This window comes from Chlamydotis macqueenii, chromosome 1 (genome assembly GCF_036417535.1).
Source record: "Chlamydotis macqueenii isolate bChlMac1 chromosome 1, bChlMac1.mat, whole genome shotgun sequence".
In the NCBI taxonomy this organism is placed as follows: Eukaryota; Metazoa; Chordata; class Aves; order Otidiformes; family Otididae; genus Chlamydotis; species Chlamydotis macqueenii.
Window position 1 is genome coordinate 137769450 of NC_141556.1, and position 20240 is coordinate 137789689.

General features: G+C 38.1%; 1 protein-coding gene across 6 annotated transcripts in view; it reads right to left on the minus strand.

The window, feature by feature from the left end:
- TBL1X (transducin beta like 1 X-linked) overlaps window positions 1-20240 on the minus strand; it is a 195104-nt gene that overhangs the window by 97115 nt on the left and 77749 nt on the right. The window contains exon 4 of one of the 6 annotated variants that reach the window (XM_086768198.1): window positions 19990-20088. The exons of 4 other annotated variants lie outside the window; for them this stretch is intronic. The gene's annotated coding sequence lies outside the window, so the exon portion shown is untranslated. Of the gene's footprint in view, window positions 1-12569; window positions 12805-19989; window positions 20089-20240 lie in introns of those variants that run through there. One more of the 6 variants, XM_086768216.1, reaches the window with a different exon arrangement.

A 20240-nucleotide genomic window follows, 5' to 3' on the forward strand; every position in this document is an offset into this window, starting at 1 on the left:
AAATACAGTTATTCAGGGATAAGAAACAAACTGATTTAGCTTGTGAATCAAGCAGCAGCAAGATGAGGTACAGCCAGCACTTCCCTGGATCACAGACCAACCATCCATCTCAGAACAGGGCCAAGGAACGGCAGCTATTCGGACATTACCAGACTTGATTTTTGAAAATGCAATCGCAGGTGTTTACACTGCCTGGTAAAGTACCTAGCAAGTTATTAAATACTGAGCTGTTGGAGATTTCTTCATGTGAACTCAGGAGCAGAAATCTCAGTTTCACATGCACTCTCCACCCACTCCTTCCCTCCGGCCTGAAACTGGGAAACTCATCCCAGAGACTTTGACACTTGTGCATCAGCCAGCCAACTGCCCTGTCGTTCAAAGCCAGCCTCCTCCTTCCTAGCTTCATCTCCTCTCTTTTCCATATTTTCTACTCCTACAAAAGAGCAGACAGTATCCTGAGCAAGGCCTGCCCTGAACCATACAAACCTCAACACTTGTCAGTCAGACTTTTCACATGAAATGCAGCATTTCACACTCCTGTTTCCACAGACTCCTTGGAAAGGAAGTGATACTGAGCAGAACAAACATCAGATCTAATCAAAAGAACATTTTGAAGCAAAAAATGTTGAAAAATCTTCTCCTGCTTTCAGTCATTTTTAATAAAACAAATACTGGGCATGCATTTCATAAGCAAGAAACCTGTCTTTGCCAGTCAGGGAACGTAACATTACTTTCATTTGTTTGCTTTACGAGAAAACTTGCTATATTGTCAGCGAAGCTGAATTTCCTGGGTATTATTTCTCACGTGAAACACAGATACAGTAAATATCTCTTTAAAGTACTTCCGAAAATATTACATAAACAGATTATTCCCTTTATTTTAAGCCAGGGGCAAATACAAAGTAGCTTTATATCTAAACAGTTGCACTAAATTCTTGGGGGTTTTTAACAGAAACAGAAAAAAGAATTTGAGGAGAGGACAGGAATCATCTAAGAATAAAAGTTACAGCTGGAGTCATACTTCATTAACTACCACACTTCGTATGGCAGGCAGCGTACGCTGGGAAGGACGTGGCATGCTAAGCAGTCAGAAACTGCAAACATGCAGATGGTATTAGGAGTGCAAATAAATGGCTCTTCTAGGAGGCATGGCAGGAGTTACCTAATACATTGATCTGCAAACAGAACATTTATTTGTAATATCTATTTGAAAATCAGACTTTCATATCCAGTAACAACTATCTTCAGTGTTAGAAAGACACTGAATTTTCCTGCAGGATGACTTCTGTGCAGTCTCCTGACTGGACCAAATCCAGAACAGCCAGGTCTCACCCCAGAGTTGGTCCTGCTTTGAGTCAGGTGTTGGACTACAGACCTCCTCAGATCCTCTCCAACTTGAATTATCTTATGATCCTACAATAACAGTCTCTCCATATTAAAATTATATACATTTGTTGTGCTATTTACATAGAAAATAAGGAGCTTAATAAGAAACTTAAGGGTACAAACTTGAATATTGAATTCAGATGGATCCAAGGTCTTCAAGATATCAAACATTAGATGTTCTTTCTGCTCACACAAAGTTTATGTTGATTAAGCAGCTATAACAAAGCTGAAGACTGATGACTAAAGACACAGAATGCATTTGTTACACTGCAGATCACCTTCCAACATTACCTTTTCCTTTTATCAAAATCACTTGTAGAGCTATAGGAGTAAAAGGTATTTATAGTAAATTAAATTACAGTTTAACTCTGTCAATTGTAATCCTCCCTCAAATAAAATGTATGACATACAGTAATAGGTTATACTGCCTGGATATAAAAAATGCAGGTGAGAATATTGGCTATAGAAACACGCTAAATGAAAAAAAAAAAAAAAGAGCAGAAACATGAATTTATCTGCAGTAAACAGGGCTGTGAAAAACCTGAGCACTTCAAAACACGCAGACAAAAAAATCCTCCAACAAATGTCACGCAGACTTTGTGGTAAAGAGCACTGGTCTGGCAGCTTCTTAGTCTGAGGAAGTCAACCCTTTGAGCTGGCCAGTAATCTATGTATTTCATCACATTTGAACTTTTTAATAGAATATTTTAAGAGTCAGCAGTAGAAGTGAAATTCCAGAAAAAAAAAAGTAACTTCAAAATTATCACCTGTATGTTACAGGAGATAATATCTTTTAATTTTCATGCAGTTGATTGGTTAATCTGATTAACCCAAGACTAGCTGTCTCATCATCTTACATCTTACAGGAGTAAACAGGTATCCATACCTCTACACTGAGACCAAATTCACCTCTTTTGACTAACATACATAAGAAAAGTTTGTTTGTATAATTAGATTGGGATAAATTCCTTTAAGGAATTTGAATAAAGTATTATCTCTCTATATATGTGATGTTCTATGGTTTAACACAATTTTGATACCATAAGTAGTATGATCTAACCATCTTTGGTTTGTTTTATTCCATTTTTCCATGTACTTTAAGAGGTATTTTAGCTAATAAAACTCACAGATTTTTAATGATTCTCTAGTCTGTACTTTATTGAAGGGAAACACAGAAGGAGTGGTTAAGATCTTAGCATTAGTAAGTGGTTATCGAAATGATGCAGTCAATATATAGTGTATATTCTCTACCTCGTTATATGTTCAGACATAGCAAAGTTTGTAAACTATATTCCAAAGCCATTGTGAAAAATCTTAATCAAATGTCCAAACTCAGAAAAAAAAAAACAACAAACCCAAACACAAAACCACACCACAGCTTGAAAATTCAACTAGTTAGTTAAACTCATTGAGGAGGGAGAAGGACTTTTGAAATGGGGAAAACTGCACAGTTAAGTTGCTTTCCCTCTTCCTGAAGCTTCCTTGGCCTTGCTACTCCCAGCATGAAAGGCCAAAGGTCCAGATTCTGTTGCTGCAAACATAACTTCTTGAAAGCTTGCAGGGACCAAAGAGCTTAAGAATGGAAAGAGGAAAATGCTTCTTATTACTTCCAGCACCACGAAGTGTCTCACAACCTTTAATGCTTACCTGTATACACCAACTTAATTTAATAAATTCTCCTAGCTCTGTTCAATAAATAGTAGGTATGGTTTTTCAAATGCTGAAGTGAGAAATCAGGAATATCTGAAAGCCATACCAATCAGGACAATAATCCCAACTACAATGCAGACTGCTTAAATTTGTGGGTGTGGGGGGCTGCGGGGGCGAGGTGTGGGTGTGGGGGTATGTGTGTGTGTGGGGGGTGTGTGCACGTGTCTGTGACTGTCAGTGTGTATATAAATGTCCTAATACTAATATTGCACCTTCATGTACATTTTATAGTACTAAATTTTATGCAGCTAGTACATGATGTTACTTTTAGTCAGCACTGAAAGGTGATTTTTTTTTTTCCCAGGGTCTGAGAAGTGCAATTGCCATTGACTTCAAAACAAAAGGGAAGCAGCCTGCAGTTCTGGAAACCATGTCAGTCTTTTCATCTTGGACACTAAATTCTCCTTCTGCAAACTGAGAAAACTATGAAAAGGGAGAGCAAATATTTGCACAGAAAGATATCTGCTTTTATTGTGCTGTATTAAATGAAACAGAATCTTTTTAATTCATGATGGAACATGTCAGGGATTTCATGCCACTTAACTTTGATTCCAATTTAAGTATATGTATATGGATGCTGATGCCTAAAGCTGGGTTGTATGAATATTCAGTCTTCATTATAATGAGTGGTTTTCTTGTATTACATTAGCTGGGAAAGAAAGACCTAATAGCAGAAGATTCACTGAAGTCAAAGGAGAATTACAGCAAAGATAGCACCAACAAAAAAGGGTCACTAAGAGTCTTTTTGCATCTCAGTTTACAAATTTTGTTTACTTTACTTCTAAGTGTTTTAGTGAGATGCAAGGTGTTACAGTCATTTTTTGCCCCAGCCTTTGAAATTCTTTAGGAAAATTCTGAGGCATAGGATAAGAGGCTTAGAAACTCTGCTTAGAATTTTTGGAGGACAGATATTTAAAAGTTAAATTTCATCAGAGTAGCAGAAAATCTAGCCATATTCCCCATTCTACCCACTGTAGTTTGCAATTTCAGGCTGCAGTCATGCTTCTTGTTCTGAGTGAAGCTCCACTGGTGTAGCCTTATTCCCTTGCTTCTCGTAACCACTCTTCCCTTACATTCCTGCTGAACATTGCTGCCCCTCAATATCTGCGGAATAACTGCTTATGTCAAAATGATTCTGATTAAAGGAGTTCAGAGAGCTGGTGTTAAAAAGTGTTTAAACTAACCTAGATTATAGTGAGCAAATCAGGTTAGGGAGTGACTACGTGACCAACTGCATCTCATGGGAGCAACGCTGAACAGTTGTGAACAGTGGGGGACAGAAGCCTATTCAGTCAATTCAGCTGCTGCTGCCTGAATAAAATGTGGAAGACATTAGGCTTTTCCCCCTTTTCTTTTCTTTTTTCCCCCAATATCTAAAATCTTAATATTATTATTCCCGATTCAGGCTGCCAATTTTCCTCAAAACAATTACCTCTCCACAGTACCCATGTTCAGATCATTGTAAAAGTCAAGGCACATCGATACGGTAGCTAAAAAAACCCACCCAAACACCACCCCAATAGACCAGCAGTGAGTCTGAACACAGTCATCTCAGCGTCCTCAATTCACCTTGTTATTGCACCTCCAGTTGTTGCAGCACAGAAGGGATGCCACATCTCCCACTGTTTGGGGACTGCCCCTGAAGGTGAGCCATATGTTTTGCAATACCTAGAAATGGCAGGGTAAGATAAGGAAATCTCCACAGCCTTAAGGCAGAGTTGCTTTCATTTCACTGCTTCGTGTCCTGCCCCCCCCCCCTTTTTTTTTCAGTGAGAGCTTTTGCAATTTAATTTATCTGGGTTAAGCCTACAGGAAAAAAAATGTAATTCCGTGTTTGTGCACGTGTGTGTGTGTGTGCGCGCGCGCAATGTCTAGGAAATCTCCTGTGTTATCTGTCTCTGTAACATTTTACCTTCCACTAGACAAATATATTTTTAAACAGTCTGGAATAAAAACAACATTCTCAGCATTCAAGACATTCTGTCATCACTGCCCATTTGTTGCCCTCTAGGTTTCTCTCAGCTGGCAAATTTCCCATTCAAGGAATTATCAGATTCATCTGCTTAGACAAGGCTGCAAAATAAAATGAAAAGCTGGATTAGTCTAGAGAATTCATATTTTTCTTTCAGGGCAGAAAATCCAGCGCATGAGAGCTGAACATTAACAGCAAATGGAACAAATCTCTCAGACTTCACAATTCAACCTCACTATACTCTGCAAAATCTAATTTTTACTGAGATGCCACAAGATTTATATTACATATATATTTTACTTCTTTAAATACGTTTATTGCCACTTACTAAGTCAACCTGTTTGGAGCCCTAAACACGCTCATAGGTGATCGTTTTTTTTTTCTACTGCCATTCTAGTAAGCATGCTGCTCGTGCCTACTGCTGCTTCTATGCAATTTTTTCTAAAGAATTACGAATTGCTTTGCTACCATTTTCCCTACATAATATTTTTTTCAGAGAGAAAGTGTAAGAAAAAAAAAGGAAGAAAACATGTAAAAATGAACAAATTACCAGTTTTCCACAGCAAAATGACTCAGGATCTACTTGCGTAATGGAGGAACTTTTATGTCAGAAACTGTACTGCAAAACCGTACTCGTGTTTCAGGGCCCACTGGCTGCAGCACCAAGATTTCTGGAGGCATACGCCGTGCTTCTTAGCACCATAATACACTAAAGCTCTACATAATTTGTTCCTATCAAGGTGTGGGAACACTACTTTCTCCCCCTGGGTAAAAAGAAAACTGGGGGAAGGTCTAGAGAAATCGTAGAATCATACAATGGTTTGGGTTGGAAGGGACCTTCAAAGGCCATCTAGTCCAACCTCCTTGCAAGCAGCAAGGACATCTCCAACCAGATCAGGTTGCTCAGAGCCCCGTCCAGCCTGGCCTTGAACACTTTCAGGGATGGGGCATCTGCCACCTCTCCAGATGTTGATGTCTCAACATAAATTTTCTTTACAAAACAGCTAAAGCAGCTTTCATTTTCTTGACACAGATGAGCAAGCTAACAAAAACTGTCAAATTCAAGGTAGGGTTTCACGCCTTGAGTGCGTACATGCATGCATGTACACCAAGTTAGGTACAAGATGAACATAAGAGAAATCCTAAGTGATCCTAAAGTGATTAACATAAAGCATTACTGAGCCAGAAATGCTTTATGGAGACTATTGCATTCCAGTACCAATACTAAAGCACTGTCTTATACTGTTCATCCAAGTAAAAGTCTATTTCAAGGTGTTTTATTGTTATAATACAGTGATTAATCAGTTTCTTTTTAGAGCCTCCTCTGAGAGCTTAAAAAATTCATGATTCACTTTATTAGTATTCTGTTTGGCTTTCCATATTTTTTGAGTGCTATGATTAAATTTATCTGTGGTCACTAATGGTCACAATATGGAAAATGCTCCATACGAAAGTCAGCGTTCCACATACACCCAATGGATGTCCTTAAACACACCGCAAATCCCAAACAAAAAGGACTGCAAGTGACAAATCCTTTATATTTATTTTTGAACAAGCTAACCTGAATATGCTGTTTGTGCAAAAGGCAAGAAATAGGATTTGTGAAAAAATACTGCAAATGGAACAAATAAAATAGTGCATTCTATTCACCACATTTTGAGGTTGGAAATTAGTCCATATACTAATTTGGGTTCAGGCCATACCAATTGACTTTTTACAAGACTTTTTACTCACCTAAGATTTGATGCTACAAAATGAGGACTACCAAAAAGCATGCTGAGTTCAGAAATTTGATGTGTTCCCTTTCATCACTGAAGCTAAAGATTTTCTACCAAGTTTCAAGGGTCTTTGTACTGTCTTATTTATTCAGACTGCATATTCTAATAGTCCAGGCTTGGGCACCAAGTACTACACTTTGCCATTCTGAGCATAAACTATCAAAAATTTATTAAAGAAATCAAACCAACTGTTTTAGTAAGATTGAATCCATCATCCATAGAAATTGCCAGAGGTACAGACCTACAAATACATTTTGGTTTTATGAATGCAGAAAGATATAATAGCATATAATCTTATTAAGAAGCCAACCAATAAATAATTTTGTGCCATGTGAAATGATAGTTCATTCTAAAACCCGAAGTCATGCACCAAAGACTAATAAGATGTACCGTAATGTAATAAAAAACAATGTAAGAAGAGCAATGTATCAAGGTATCTATCATTCAGCAATACTATTATGAGGTTCTAGCAACATAAATCATGGTTGATACCTGAGTGATTTCTCTGTTGTGTGCATTGCAACGTATACTTCGGAAGAACAAAGTTTGTTATGCAGAGGTTAAACGATCTTGTTGTTTCTCCTTTATTTTTTCATGAGCTGCTGAGCTATTCAAAATTAGGTAACTGAAGGGTGTTTTCAGATGGAAAAAGCACCTTGGTTCCAGAAGACGCACTGGCATGATTTTTCAGAAATATCACATTAAAAATAAACCATAATAAAAATTGCGTTGTATTGACTCTGTGACTCTAAAAATGTACTCTTGACTGTCATTACCAATAAAGGGGACGAATATGTTCTAATTCACTGGTGATTTTTCAAGTACGGGCATCCCTCCACCAAGACACTTCACTTTTTCCTCCCCATGAAAGGGGGGCTCAAATATTATCATGAGATAGCAATGCAGACTCACTCTGGGGCTAGTGAAGGGGCACTTCATTAGGAGTCTCCTGACAGATGCAAACATCCTGCAGAATTCTTTAAAGCAGAAGCACGCCATTAATTTCAATATTTATTACTTTCTATGAAAGATAAGTGACTCAACGTTGGGAAGAGCTTTACAAGGCTAATATTTCGTCCCTGTCTAATGCTTTTTTGCTTCGTGATGTGCCTGCCTATGACATAACTAAACTTAGGCCAAAGAATAAATTAAGCAGTAAGACATGACAAGCAGTGCATTTGTAGGCAATTTACTTACCACCTGAGGCATGCTACAGCAGCTCAAGGCCAAAGGCTGAGTAACTTTAACCACTCAACAAATGCAATAACAATCGAACTGAAACGCACAGCGTCAGAAGGCTTATTTCTATCACGATATGGAATTCACACATAGAACTAAGTGCTTCTTCTGTGCATTTAGTGAGTGTTATTAAATAAATGATATTGTTGAGAAACTTTTTCTAACTATTGTTCTGAAAATGCTACCCAATACAAATTAAATGTGCAGGTTTATGTGCATTGTTCTATGACTAGACATTGCTGATGAAATTACAGAACTACCCTCCATACTGTAGGTCCAGTATCAGCTTAAAAAAAAAATCCATGCAGACATGTATAAATACTAGAGGACTGGGCAGCATAGAACAGGACAGATATCAGCCACTCCAGAGATTTAGCAACTGGCCTGTGCTATCCTGCTCACATACCAATTAATTAAGGTCTAGATGTGGAAACAACAAAGAATTTTTTTTTTTTTCTTTTCTAACAGCGCTACATCATCTCATTCTGAAGAGACAGTGCACAAACATGCAGCTCTGCTACTGGAACATTGTTTACTTCATTGCTCCAGCTTTAATGAGTAAAACAATGACATTATTTAGATTCGTGATCTATTTGCCAGTCTCAATAAAGTTCACCTCTTAAATAAATAGTGCATAAATCTGGCTTTAATTTGTACTTGGCATACCAACAATTGATTTTTCCCATAAACTCCCTCTCTTTCTGCTCTGCTTTGTAACTCCATGGTCTGATCTGGTTTAATCCTGGTGCGGAGAGCTGCCTTCCATTCACATTCCTAAAAACTCTGAAAAATTAACATGGCTGAGAATAAAAGATGTGAATGAAGGTCTACTCATGAGGCAGAAAGACTGGGCAGCAAACTGTTCTATAAGAAGGCACAGCACTTGTTTGTTTTGTCGTCTTCATTCTGCTCTCTGATGAGTCTTAATCTGTAAGGACAGCTATTTTTAAAGACGAAGAAAATAATATATGTCAAAAATTGAGAAGATCTCTTCTACCCCGCTCCCCACAAACAAGTGAAAAACTTTAATCCATAGTTGAATACTGAACATAAAGACACGTAAATACATGCAAACCCCTTTAAATATCAGCACATTGGTGTTTTCTATGCTCTTTAGTAAATGAATGATACCACATCCAAGCCCTCAGATGCTAAAGACAGAAACATACAGCTTTGAGACAGGCTGCCACTGCTCCTAACACTGAACTAAAACATGCTAGTAGAAATCCAAATAAGACTACTGTTATTTCCTGATTTAAGAAATCATATTCTATAAAGATATTTCCTACAGTTTAATCCAGACCAAATGTAACTGACAGGCTCATACTTACAGAAGTGCATTTGTGTTCCAATTTACATATGGGACTGTTTTCAAGTATTTTAAATTTTTTAATGTATTTTCCACAAAACATAATTCTGTATAATACACACAATATTTAAAATTATTTTAAATATAAATTTAAAATTAAAAGACCATAAAACCAGACTTACTACATCAAGTCAAACATCCACTTTAGCCAGTACCTCTTCCTTAACCATGACAGAAGTAGATATCTAACGAAGAATTTACGAACAAAGCGAGGACACAGCAGTACTCTCCCAGCCCCCAACAGCCTACAGCTCTGGGACCTCCTGACGGTTCCAGTATCCTGACACACCAGGGGATGCATTTTAGTGGAACATTAATGCAACCTCCTTGCAATTTATGACCACAGAAAAAATCCTGCTGCAGATTTGTGGCAGGTATCATAGCACAGTTACGGGACAAAATATCCAATGATGATTTTAGCTATCTTAAGTCTATTAGTTGAACACAACACTGTTCTTAATTTTTACATTTCATGTTCTAATATGAAAAAGATACCAGCATTCATCCACTTCCTTTGAAGCCAGCACAAATCCAAAACTAGACAAACAGGCGAGTAGTTCTACAATAACTTTAAACATTGAAGCTATGTGTGAAAACTGGGGATTTTTATAAACCTTTATTCAACAAACACGAAATCTTCACATACACGTACAAAAGTACGATTTGTAGAGAGGACAGACCTAGCAAAACATCAACCTGAGAAATGCTCTTGCACGAATCTTCCTTTTTGAAAATCTGACTTCAGGAATAGTGTGCCTCTGGTAAAAGGGTGTTCTTTTCATGTGAGAGTAATCACGTGGCATTGTGCCTAAGAGCACACCCAAAGTATACACTGATCTTGAAGAGAAGTCCATTGCTCGCTTAAATTCTCCAGTCAAGTCTTCAGAATTTCCTTCAAATCAGGGATACAGAATAGCTGGGTTATTACTTAACAGCTTTTATGTTTTGGAGATGAAGTGTCAGTGTCTTACGTTACAGCTGCTGCTGCACTGTCTTCTACTTTATTCTAGCTGAATAATTAAATACCCTTTAGTCCTTCCGACAGCCCTAGACTCAGCATGGCTGTTAATCAATATCACATAAAAGGGAATTAGGCTTAGGCAACTGTTGCATGAGGCAGAATGGATAAGGCAGAAGGGAAAGAGATATCTTCTTTAGAATAGGAGACTAATTTTCTGTATTTTATAACACATCCTACCAAATGTGCACACAGATTTGTGAACACAATACAGAAACAGATGTATAGGGGAATCCAAATTCAGCCCAGAGAGAAGTGGGCCCATGTGAACGTTGTGAGGTTCAATAAGACCAAGCACAAGGTCCTCCACCTGGGTTCGGGCAACCCTCAGTATCAATACAAGCTGAGGGATGAAGGGATTGAGTGTAGCCCTGCTGAGAAAGACTTGGAGGTACTGGTGATTAAAAGCTGGACATCAGCCATCAATGTGCCCTTGCAGCCCAGAAAGCCAACCATCCCCTGGGCTGCATCAAAAGAAGCGTGGCCAGCAGGTCGAGGGAGGTGATTCCTCCCCTCTACTCTGCTCTGGTGAGACCCCACCTGGAGTACTGCATCCAGCTCTGGAGCCCCCAACATAAGAAGGATGTGGACCTGTTGGAACGAGGTCAGAGGAGGGCCACAAAGACGACCAGAGGGCTGGAGCACCTCTCCTATGAGGACAGGCTGAGAGAGTTGGGGGTTGTTCGGCCGGCAGAAGAGAAGGCTCTGGGGAGACCTCATTGTGGCCTTTCAGTACCTAAAGGCGGCTTATAAGAAAGATTGAGACACACTTTTTAGCAGGGCTTGTAGTGACAGGACAAGGGGTAATAGTTTTAAATTAGAAGGGGGTAGATTCAGATTAGATATTAGGAAAAAATTTTTTACACTGAGGGTGGTAGAACACTGGAACAGGTTGCCCAGAGAGGTGGTAGATGCTCCATCACTGGAAACATTCAAGGCCAGGTTGAACAGGGCTATGCTGTGGGTAACAGCAACCAACAGACACTTCTCCTTCCTTTCTTTCCTAAATTCCCTATCTTTGCATCTTTCAGGGATTGAAGTAAACTCACAGCCCAAATATATTTAAAGTATTCAATTCACAGGGAAAATTTGACTACATTAAACCATTTCTGAAACTTTCACCATGTGATTGCAAAAGGGAAAATTAAACAAAAAAAAAGACATTCAATAAATACTGTCTGAATTCTGCTCAGTGCAAAATATTTAGGAAGACTTATGTTTCCAATAATTTAAGGAATTTTTCTAGAAACTCTAAACTGGCCACAAGTTATGTCTTTTTTCACTCTTTTCTTGTCCTGCAATGAATCAACATGGTATTAAGAGCAATTCTAGGCTAAGATTCCCAGAAAAAGAAAAATTTACATGAAGGAGTATAAATTTTCCCCCTGCTGCCCTGCCACCATGCTTATGGCTCAGATCTGCCCAGAGAAAATGAGGTGCAGTTCCCAAGTCTCTTCAACAACTCTTCCTTTCTAAATACTCCAGTACTGAATTTAGAACACCTAAAACTTCCTACCAGGCCACAAAATGAACTTATAAGTTGAGCAGCAGCAATTCCAGGGGGTTAAATAAATAAATTAACAGTGATGATGACACCATCAAGCCACTGACAGAGAGGTGAAAGACTCTGTGTACTCTTTACACTCCTCCGTTCTGCATGGCCTCTTATATTTCATGTTTAAAGACCTAGCATTTATAAAACATACTAATTCAACTTTAACCCAAGCACAGTGTAAAATTAACAAGTCCGAGTAATGAGGAACAGATGACATTTCAAATGGAAAACTCGTACTAAGTAACTTGGTTATTCTTGATATTATACCTTCTGAAGCATTTAGCTGAAATTCAATTTTGCAAGAAGCTAGAAGAGTATTTTCCCCCCAGTCCTACTGGCAACATGAACAGAACGTGCATGTTCTATATCTAATTTACAACTTATTTGATTTTTTTTCATCTCACCAAGATTTGCTTCAAGCTGTAGGAAGCGTGCTTCAGCTAGCACCTCCCTCAAAATGATCCAGAGAACATATTCCATACAGCTTACAGTCCCCACTCATTCTTATGAATCACAGAAAGAACAGCAAAACAACTTCAAACCTGGGCTTTTTTAGTTTCTTCAGTCCCTTCCCTGTAATTGCTTAGCCTCAATGAAGGCTGGCCAATTTCTGTCTCCCAAGCTGGAGAAGCGATGGTGGTGTGCCAGAGCTACGCTGCTGAATTGGCTGGGGAAGGCACTAGCAGGAGGAAGAGGGCACCTCTGGGCGTGGAATGAGGGACAGCAGAGGGGGCAGCTACGGCCCAAACTGCCATGCTCTTTGCTACGTGCCCTGAGCTTCAGCTGTATGCCCAATCTAACCTCCTTCTGAAGGGGTGCAAACAGTGCCTTGCTGCTGTTATCTCCCCCTCCCAGAGCTCATCCACTTCACTTCAGCCAACACCCACCGTGTTTTGTGGATCTTGGCCAAAACAATTCTGGTGCTGCACAACCATTTACAACACTGATATTTTAGTTATTTTTTTTCAAAATTTCTTAGTACACACTGATTAATATATAATGAAATATAACCTTTACACCAACTCAATACTGGCAACTTGCTTACCATGAAGCTGTGTTACATACATACCTAGGAATAATCCACATTTACTATTTTTACACACCGTTTAGCTAGAAAGTAGTGAATGACCCCTTCTTATATACAGGGTCATATTTTTTTTTTTAACGGAAACTAAATTTCAAATAAAATGTAAAAAAATCCATCTTTTAAACAATTTGAAACAATGTTTTACCAGTTAATTGAAGTTTATGCAAAATATGCATGACATTTAAGAAAACAGTTTTGCATTTTTAACCAATTCAATATAAAAGAGGAATTATCTATAACTAGTGAAATTAACTGAACATTTCTGGTCCCTATGTCTTCCAAGATTTTAAAACCCAACAGACCTCAGCCCCTCTTTCTTGGTTTTCTAACGAAATTACTAATTGGGAGAAAGTAGGGGCTTTCCTGCCTAGTAATCTCCCAAGTAGTTTCTCATCTTTAAACTATTCACTAAATTCATAAGCAGAAACAAAGAAAAGCCCTTCACCTGCTGGAAAGGCTACAGTTGCCAAATGTGGGTTTACTACCTTTGCCAGGTCCAGGTGCACAGAGTCTTCTCACAGTTGAGTTGATGACTTTCTCTAAAACTCCACCAGCAAAAACTGTCTGAATATTGTTTTCATTAGAACAATGAAAATAATGAATTCAGGAGTTAGTAGGTCTCAATTTTGCATAGGACTTAATAGGACTTATATGTCATGATTTTGCATTTCCTATTAAATTGCAAAGAAAATCTGTTCCATTTCTAGTAAAAATTCAAATTTTTTGTTTTTAAGAGACTCATACCAACTTGTGATTCAGCAGAATTTCCTCATGATGCAGCAATTATCTGGAGTGGATGCAGTGTGTCAGGCAATACTGCTAGACTTGCAGAACATTGATCAAAAAGTATGTCTTAAAAAATGAAATGGTAAGTACAACGATAATGAAAGCAACCAGAGAATTCCAAGAGACTAAATACAAAGATACAGAAATAAATGCACAGCTCAAGTTCCCAAAATAGTTTACATTACCAAACTAATCTCTCCTTCTGTAGGGTCACAGCCAAGTGTCATCGTATTCGTAATCTAAACTGAAGCCAAAAATAAATACATACAGCAATAATGTTTAAAGAGCACAACTATTCCAAACTCAAAACTTGCTCTTCTATGAATACTTTAGGAGATGTCTAAATGCAAAGTAATTTAAAAACTATGTTTGACAAAAATACTAATTCTTGCTTAGAAGTGGATCTCTCCTAAATGCCTTTATTTAACCCAACTAACTATAATGTGTAACAATTTCAGTCAGCGTACAAAGGCCTTATTTCTCCCTTCCATCAAAAGGGACTGTCACACAAACCAGTCTGCTAAATGGGCATCTTCAGGCAGATTTCCTCTGACACTTTCCTCTTTTCTGTATTACAGAAGCTCTGGCTGGGATGGGAAACTGCATGCGACAAACCTTCCTTCAATTAGTGTAGATTGCTATCATGAATCAACAAACACACACCACCAGTGCTACCGCTATAGTGGTCTTTGTCTCGAAGGCCTATTTGCTTGCTTTCAGTTTCCATTAGAACTCAACTGCCTTAATCCCCCATATGCCACTCACCTTCTTATTTTGCTGTGTGCCAATTCTTCACGCTAAAAGGCAGTCTGTACATGTATGGAATTTTTTTTTTTAATTATGTCTCCAACCTACCAGCTGTCAAACTCTACTTGACATTTACAATACTGTCTGCAGAGTAATCTGTATCTATTCCAGGTTTTTTCCATTGTGAACTACTCTTGCTCTTACTTTATAAATTCACTTTCATTGTATACTCCTCAAATGAAGCTTATGCTTTTCTGTATACACCTGTATTATGGTTGAACATGAAATTTAAAATAGAGAAACAGTACATTCTTTGCGATGAGGATGAATTCCATAATAAGTACTGAATAACTCCTCCTCAGTTTGGCAGGCAGAACACATATTCTTCGCTCTGTTCAGGCATTCAACCATCATTTTGGACTTTGGGAAGAAAAGCTAAACTAAGTTTTCAGTGAAGCTTTGCTATAGAACTCCGCTATAAAGTAAAAGCTGTAACAAGCAACCAACAGTCAGCTTAAATCCCAAATGTTTTCATGTTTTGCATTTAAGGTTGGATGATAACTTTGCTCTGTTCTTTTACTGCAGCTCTCAACAACAATGAGCACTCTCAAGAGATGAAAATAGTTTCTTAGTCTGAAAATCATATGGAAAAAATCAACTGCCCTTTAAAAAAAAAGTTATAAATGTCTGGACAAACTTTTCCCAGATTTTCTTTCTTCAGTTATTTAATGAACAGATGGTTATTTATAATGTGAGCTACACTTGTAGTATTTCAAAAATTAGTTATAAACATGCCTGGTGCTACTCAGCTCCTCCCAGGACTGTACTGACCTCACTCAATACTCTTCCATTATTGTTTGCTTTGGCATCTCTCTGGCAGTGAACCCATGTTCTGACTTCAGTGTCTTCTCTCTGCCCTAAAACTTACCTTACTTTTCCTCTCTTAGCAGGTACCTTATAGTAGGTTCCTTTAATTTCAGAAAGATCATGACATCAGATATCAATTATGACAAATAAAAACCTTGTCCAGCAGTCATAGCTGATTATAAATACATATGAAATGAGTGTAAGCTCAGCTATATTTTAAACTAAGTATTTACGGGACAATAAGGACTCAATCGTTTAGGTCAGTGAAATGGAGCAGAAGCTGACAGCTGGGTTGATGTTTTTCACAGGGATAACATAGACATGTGTCCGAGCGAGGCTCTTCTCAGAGTCAGGAGACAGGCACTTCTGGAGCACGATACACCTGATGGGTCACTCTGCCCCAGAAGGAGAGAGGCTGGGTGCTGGGTGCACCTAAGCCTGAGTCTGGGAGGGCTCCGAGGTAGACAGACACCTCTGTTACCTGATGTCTGTGTAACTCAAGAAGTGAAGTGAGATTATCCCACCCAAAAGACCCTATGTCAATAAGTAACAGGGATACAGCTGAGACCAGAAATACAACCTTCTACTTTTCTTTCTTATGTACTTACACAAATGCATGTGTGTGAATTTACATTTTTTTTCAAACAAAAAGAGGGAGCATCACCCTGAAAATCCAAATTAATCTGCTTCCATGTTCATACAGTTTACTTTACTTGCTCTTAGTAGCTATGGAGTTTAATGGAACTTCTCATTTAAATATAGTGATTCCTTCCTGTTTAATGGAGATTTAATTCAATTCAGTGTATCATTTAATTCAATAAATGGTAAAACGACACTTTTTTCCTTTGCAATCAACATAAACTACAGATGTAAAATGTCTATCAGAAGATGGCAGGTCTTTTTTACTCCAGTTTCCAGCATTTCCTCAAGTACCCTAGTATTCTGTTTTTTCTACTTCTGAAATTTGATCCTACCGTAAAAAAAAAAAAAAAAAACAAATCAAAACATTGACGGAAACATGAATATTGCATATAACCATTATTTCAGTTGAAAAAGGTACTCCTCATTTCTTAAATTTATTCTTAAAGTATGTGGAATTATTCTTTGTTTTAAATGTAGCCATTCGTGGTTAATTGTATTTTATACTTCATTTGGGGATTCCAGAGTTGTCCTTGACTCCCTTATTCTCCACTCACAAGGGAATCTCATTCAAAAGTGATTTTAATTATCACTTATGAATAGATATTCTGTACTCCAGACTTGCCTCTTCTCCACTGAAGATCAGAATCCTCATTTATTTCTGGTGCAGTCAGGACTTTTGGCTGTCAACTGCAGAATCATTTTGAACACTCAATACTCTTTCTCCTCTTGCTCTGCAGCCCTTCTTGCTACCCTACTACTTTCGTTAAGTACTGTCAACATGACAGTCATCTTGTTTGTCACGCAAACTTGTAACCCTTGATAAAATTGTCTTTAACCTATGCATTATTCCAGATCTCCAGCTGGAAAAATCTCCAAATTTATGCAAGCATGTTTGTTTCTCTACAGAATCACAGAATAGCTTGGGTTGGAAGGGACCTTGAAACATCATTGAGTCCCACACCCCTGCCACGGGGAGAGATGTCCTTCACTGGAACAGGTTGCTCAGAGCCCTGTCCAATCTGACCTTGAACAGTTCCAGTGATGGGTCATCCAAAACTCTTCCGGGCAACCTGTTCCAGCATCTACAACTGAATGCAGTTCTTACTAATCACAAAGTATATGCGTAACGTTTCTAGGTAACTTACCATTAAATCACACTATCACCTCAAATGCAAGCATTTTTTTCATTTTTAAGGCCTTTCATAGTCCTTCTCTAACTTCCTTTATCTTATGTGCATGTTAGTGCCCTTGTATACTTACTACATCTTCCCATGAATCTTCCATCTTCATGTTTCTTTTCATGCTGCCCCTTCCATTAGAAATATGTTTCCCATAAACATCCATCGAGCTACTTCACTAAGGTCCTTCATATTCTTCTTCAGAACTTTAGAAAAGATGAACACTTTCTATGAAAAACTTTCTTCTTCGGGAAGAAAACCAAAATGTGCTATTCTAATGAGAAAAAAAAACCACTTTTAAATTCAAAAAGAATTTAAAGCCATTTTGCTCCTTCAGATAGGCCTTCAAAAACTAATGAGAAGAATAGCTACACTTAAGGGACTCCAGTGACTTGTCAATGAATCTGTACAGTGTTATGCCAGATTCATGTCCTACTAATTCATTGTGGACTTGAAAGTCAAATAGACATTCTCTGCTATGGCTAACCAAAGTAATCAAGATTTCCCATGTAAAAAAATTTTGCCACCACACCTGCTGTAATTCCATTAACATTACAGAGGCAGCCAGGATAAGGTTTGGCTCAGTACTTGGAATTTAGTTAATGATCTCGTTGATGTCTGAGCCAGAAAATAATTTAATCTACAATTCTGTAAGCATTTTTGCATGAATAAAAAAGCAGTACACAGGAACCCAGCACATTAAAATACAAAGAACATGAGGATCTGATCCACAGAATAAGAGCCAAACAAATAAGAGTATGGGCTTTCAGTTTTGTAAAATAAAATGTTAACTGTTGAGCTTTTTGTACAGTATGCTTTCCTGAACACAACGTGATTCCTGGCTTGTTCATGTTCTCATTGTGTCTGCTTTTACCGTATGTTGCGAAAGAAAGCAAAAACTCTAATTGCATCAGAGAGTATTCAGATTATGTTTTACAGCACAATTAAACCCTTTGAAAGTCCGGTCTCTCGAACACCTCCACATCCCCCTCAGATACTGAACCCAGATGACATCACTCCTGGCTATTTCATCTTTACCGCACAAACCCACCACCACCAAGGAAGGAAATTCCAAGGTGTGCCTCAAGAAGCTTTCCAAACAAAGAGCTCTTCTGACAGATGTTTTATGTTTTAACATGTTTTCCTTAGAAAAGCTACAGAGTCTTGAAAGCTTTCTAACTTGGGCAGCTATGAACCCTGGGTAGAATTTCTGCAAATCCACGCCTGGCTTTGTGAGAAAGGCTTTTGATCATGGACATCGGAAATCCCAGGGCAAAGACAATTGCCTGCTGACTTTTTTCTCTCTGCTGTTGCACAATGGCTAACAAAATCACGATTAGTTAAACCCTCCTCCAAAAAAAAGCAAGATGGGTCACAGTCAGAGAGTTTAATTTAGGCAAACCTCCGCAACGCTTTTATTAGGTTACAGGGAAAACATCAAAGCAAGCTTTTAACATATGCACCACGCTTCTAAAAACTCTTTTGCCTCACTCTCAAATTTACAGGTTATCTGAAAAAAACTAGAGAAAAAGCATAGGAGCAAGATTGGAACAACACATCAGACAGATAAAACACTTAAAAGTAAATAAGAAATATCCCAGGAAATCACAATTAAGTAAACTTTCCTAATGCGGTTACTTAGCTTTCTTTTTCCTCACAGAAGTTAGGGTTTTTCCCCCTCTCATTTGCATACTTCTCCAAATTCAGCCAGAACCGATGAAGATTACAAAGGTGCATCATTTCTTCTACTCTTTCCTCTCCATACATACTGATTTATTTGTAAGGAAAGTGTACTACTTAACTGGCTTTTGTCCTAAAATACAGTGGCCAAGATGGAGAAAAAAATCCTTTGAGAATATTGACAATATATTGAATATTTAATAAGTGTTGCAGACATTACTAAACAGAAGAGCATACAATGAGATTATCATAATCTCATAATTTTAACCCAGACACTTGGTTTGCTACAGGTTATCAGAAGATAGGCAAGCAGACAGGAGCCTTGAACTGGGGAAAGATTTTGGTTTACAGGAGGTCAGTGATGGGAGATTGCGCAGTAAGAAGGAGCACTGGGATGAAAACTTTCCCTACAATTATCCCATACACACACACCCCGCCTTCTCCTCCAGGGATGGTTGTTCTGCATTTCAAACAGACCACTCAGAACTTACACATACAACAACACAATAATTTGATATGGGAAGTTCTGCTTTAACTTAAAATTAGCTCTTTCTTAATTTTGAGAAGATTATTTCTAACATGTGAGTTTAAACTTTTCTCTTATAACCAAGTTGTTTCTTGTTTTCAGCTGAAACAAATGCTTTGTTCTGTAAACTTACTTTAAAAAGTTTTTCTTTCTCCTTCTAAAAAAGTGTGTGCCATATTTTCAATTCATGCATAAGACTTTGGTTTACTGAATTGTAACAGCTTTTAGCATATGAAAATGGAAGCTTTTTATGCGCTGCAGTGTATTTCATGATATACAACACATACTGACAAAATGGAAGAAAAATTAACAATTTATACCCTATGTTGCCAACTAAGGGTTTCTCAACAGCACAAGATAAAAGACAAAAGAGAAAAGGCAAAGTAAGTGAAGGTTTTAATGTTAAACTATGCATCAAAACCACTGAACATCAATTGCTGTGGCCTTACTGGAAATGGGAAATACCAGGAGCTGATGACATTCCTTTTTTCCCTGCTCTGCCTCCAGCCTCCAGTGAGACTTGCACACGTGTGTCAGATTCCTTTATTCTGGAAAGACAAGATCAGAAATGATGCGGTATCTCCTACACATGTGCTAAGGATGCAGTAAAAAAAAGACTATCAGATTCTTTCTGAAAAACTGGGGGGAACGTGTTTTTCCACGACACAAATGTGCTCTAGATACGAATTTTCCCAGGCTC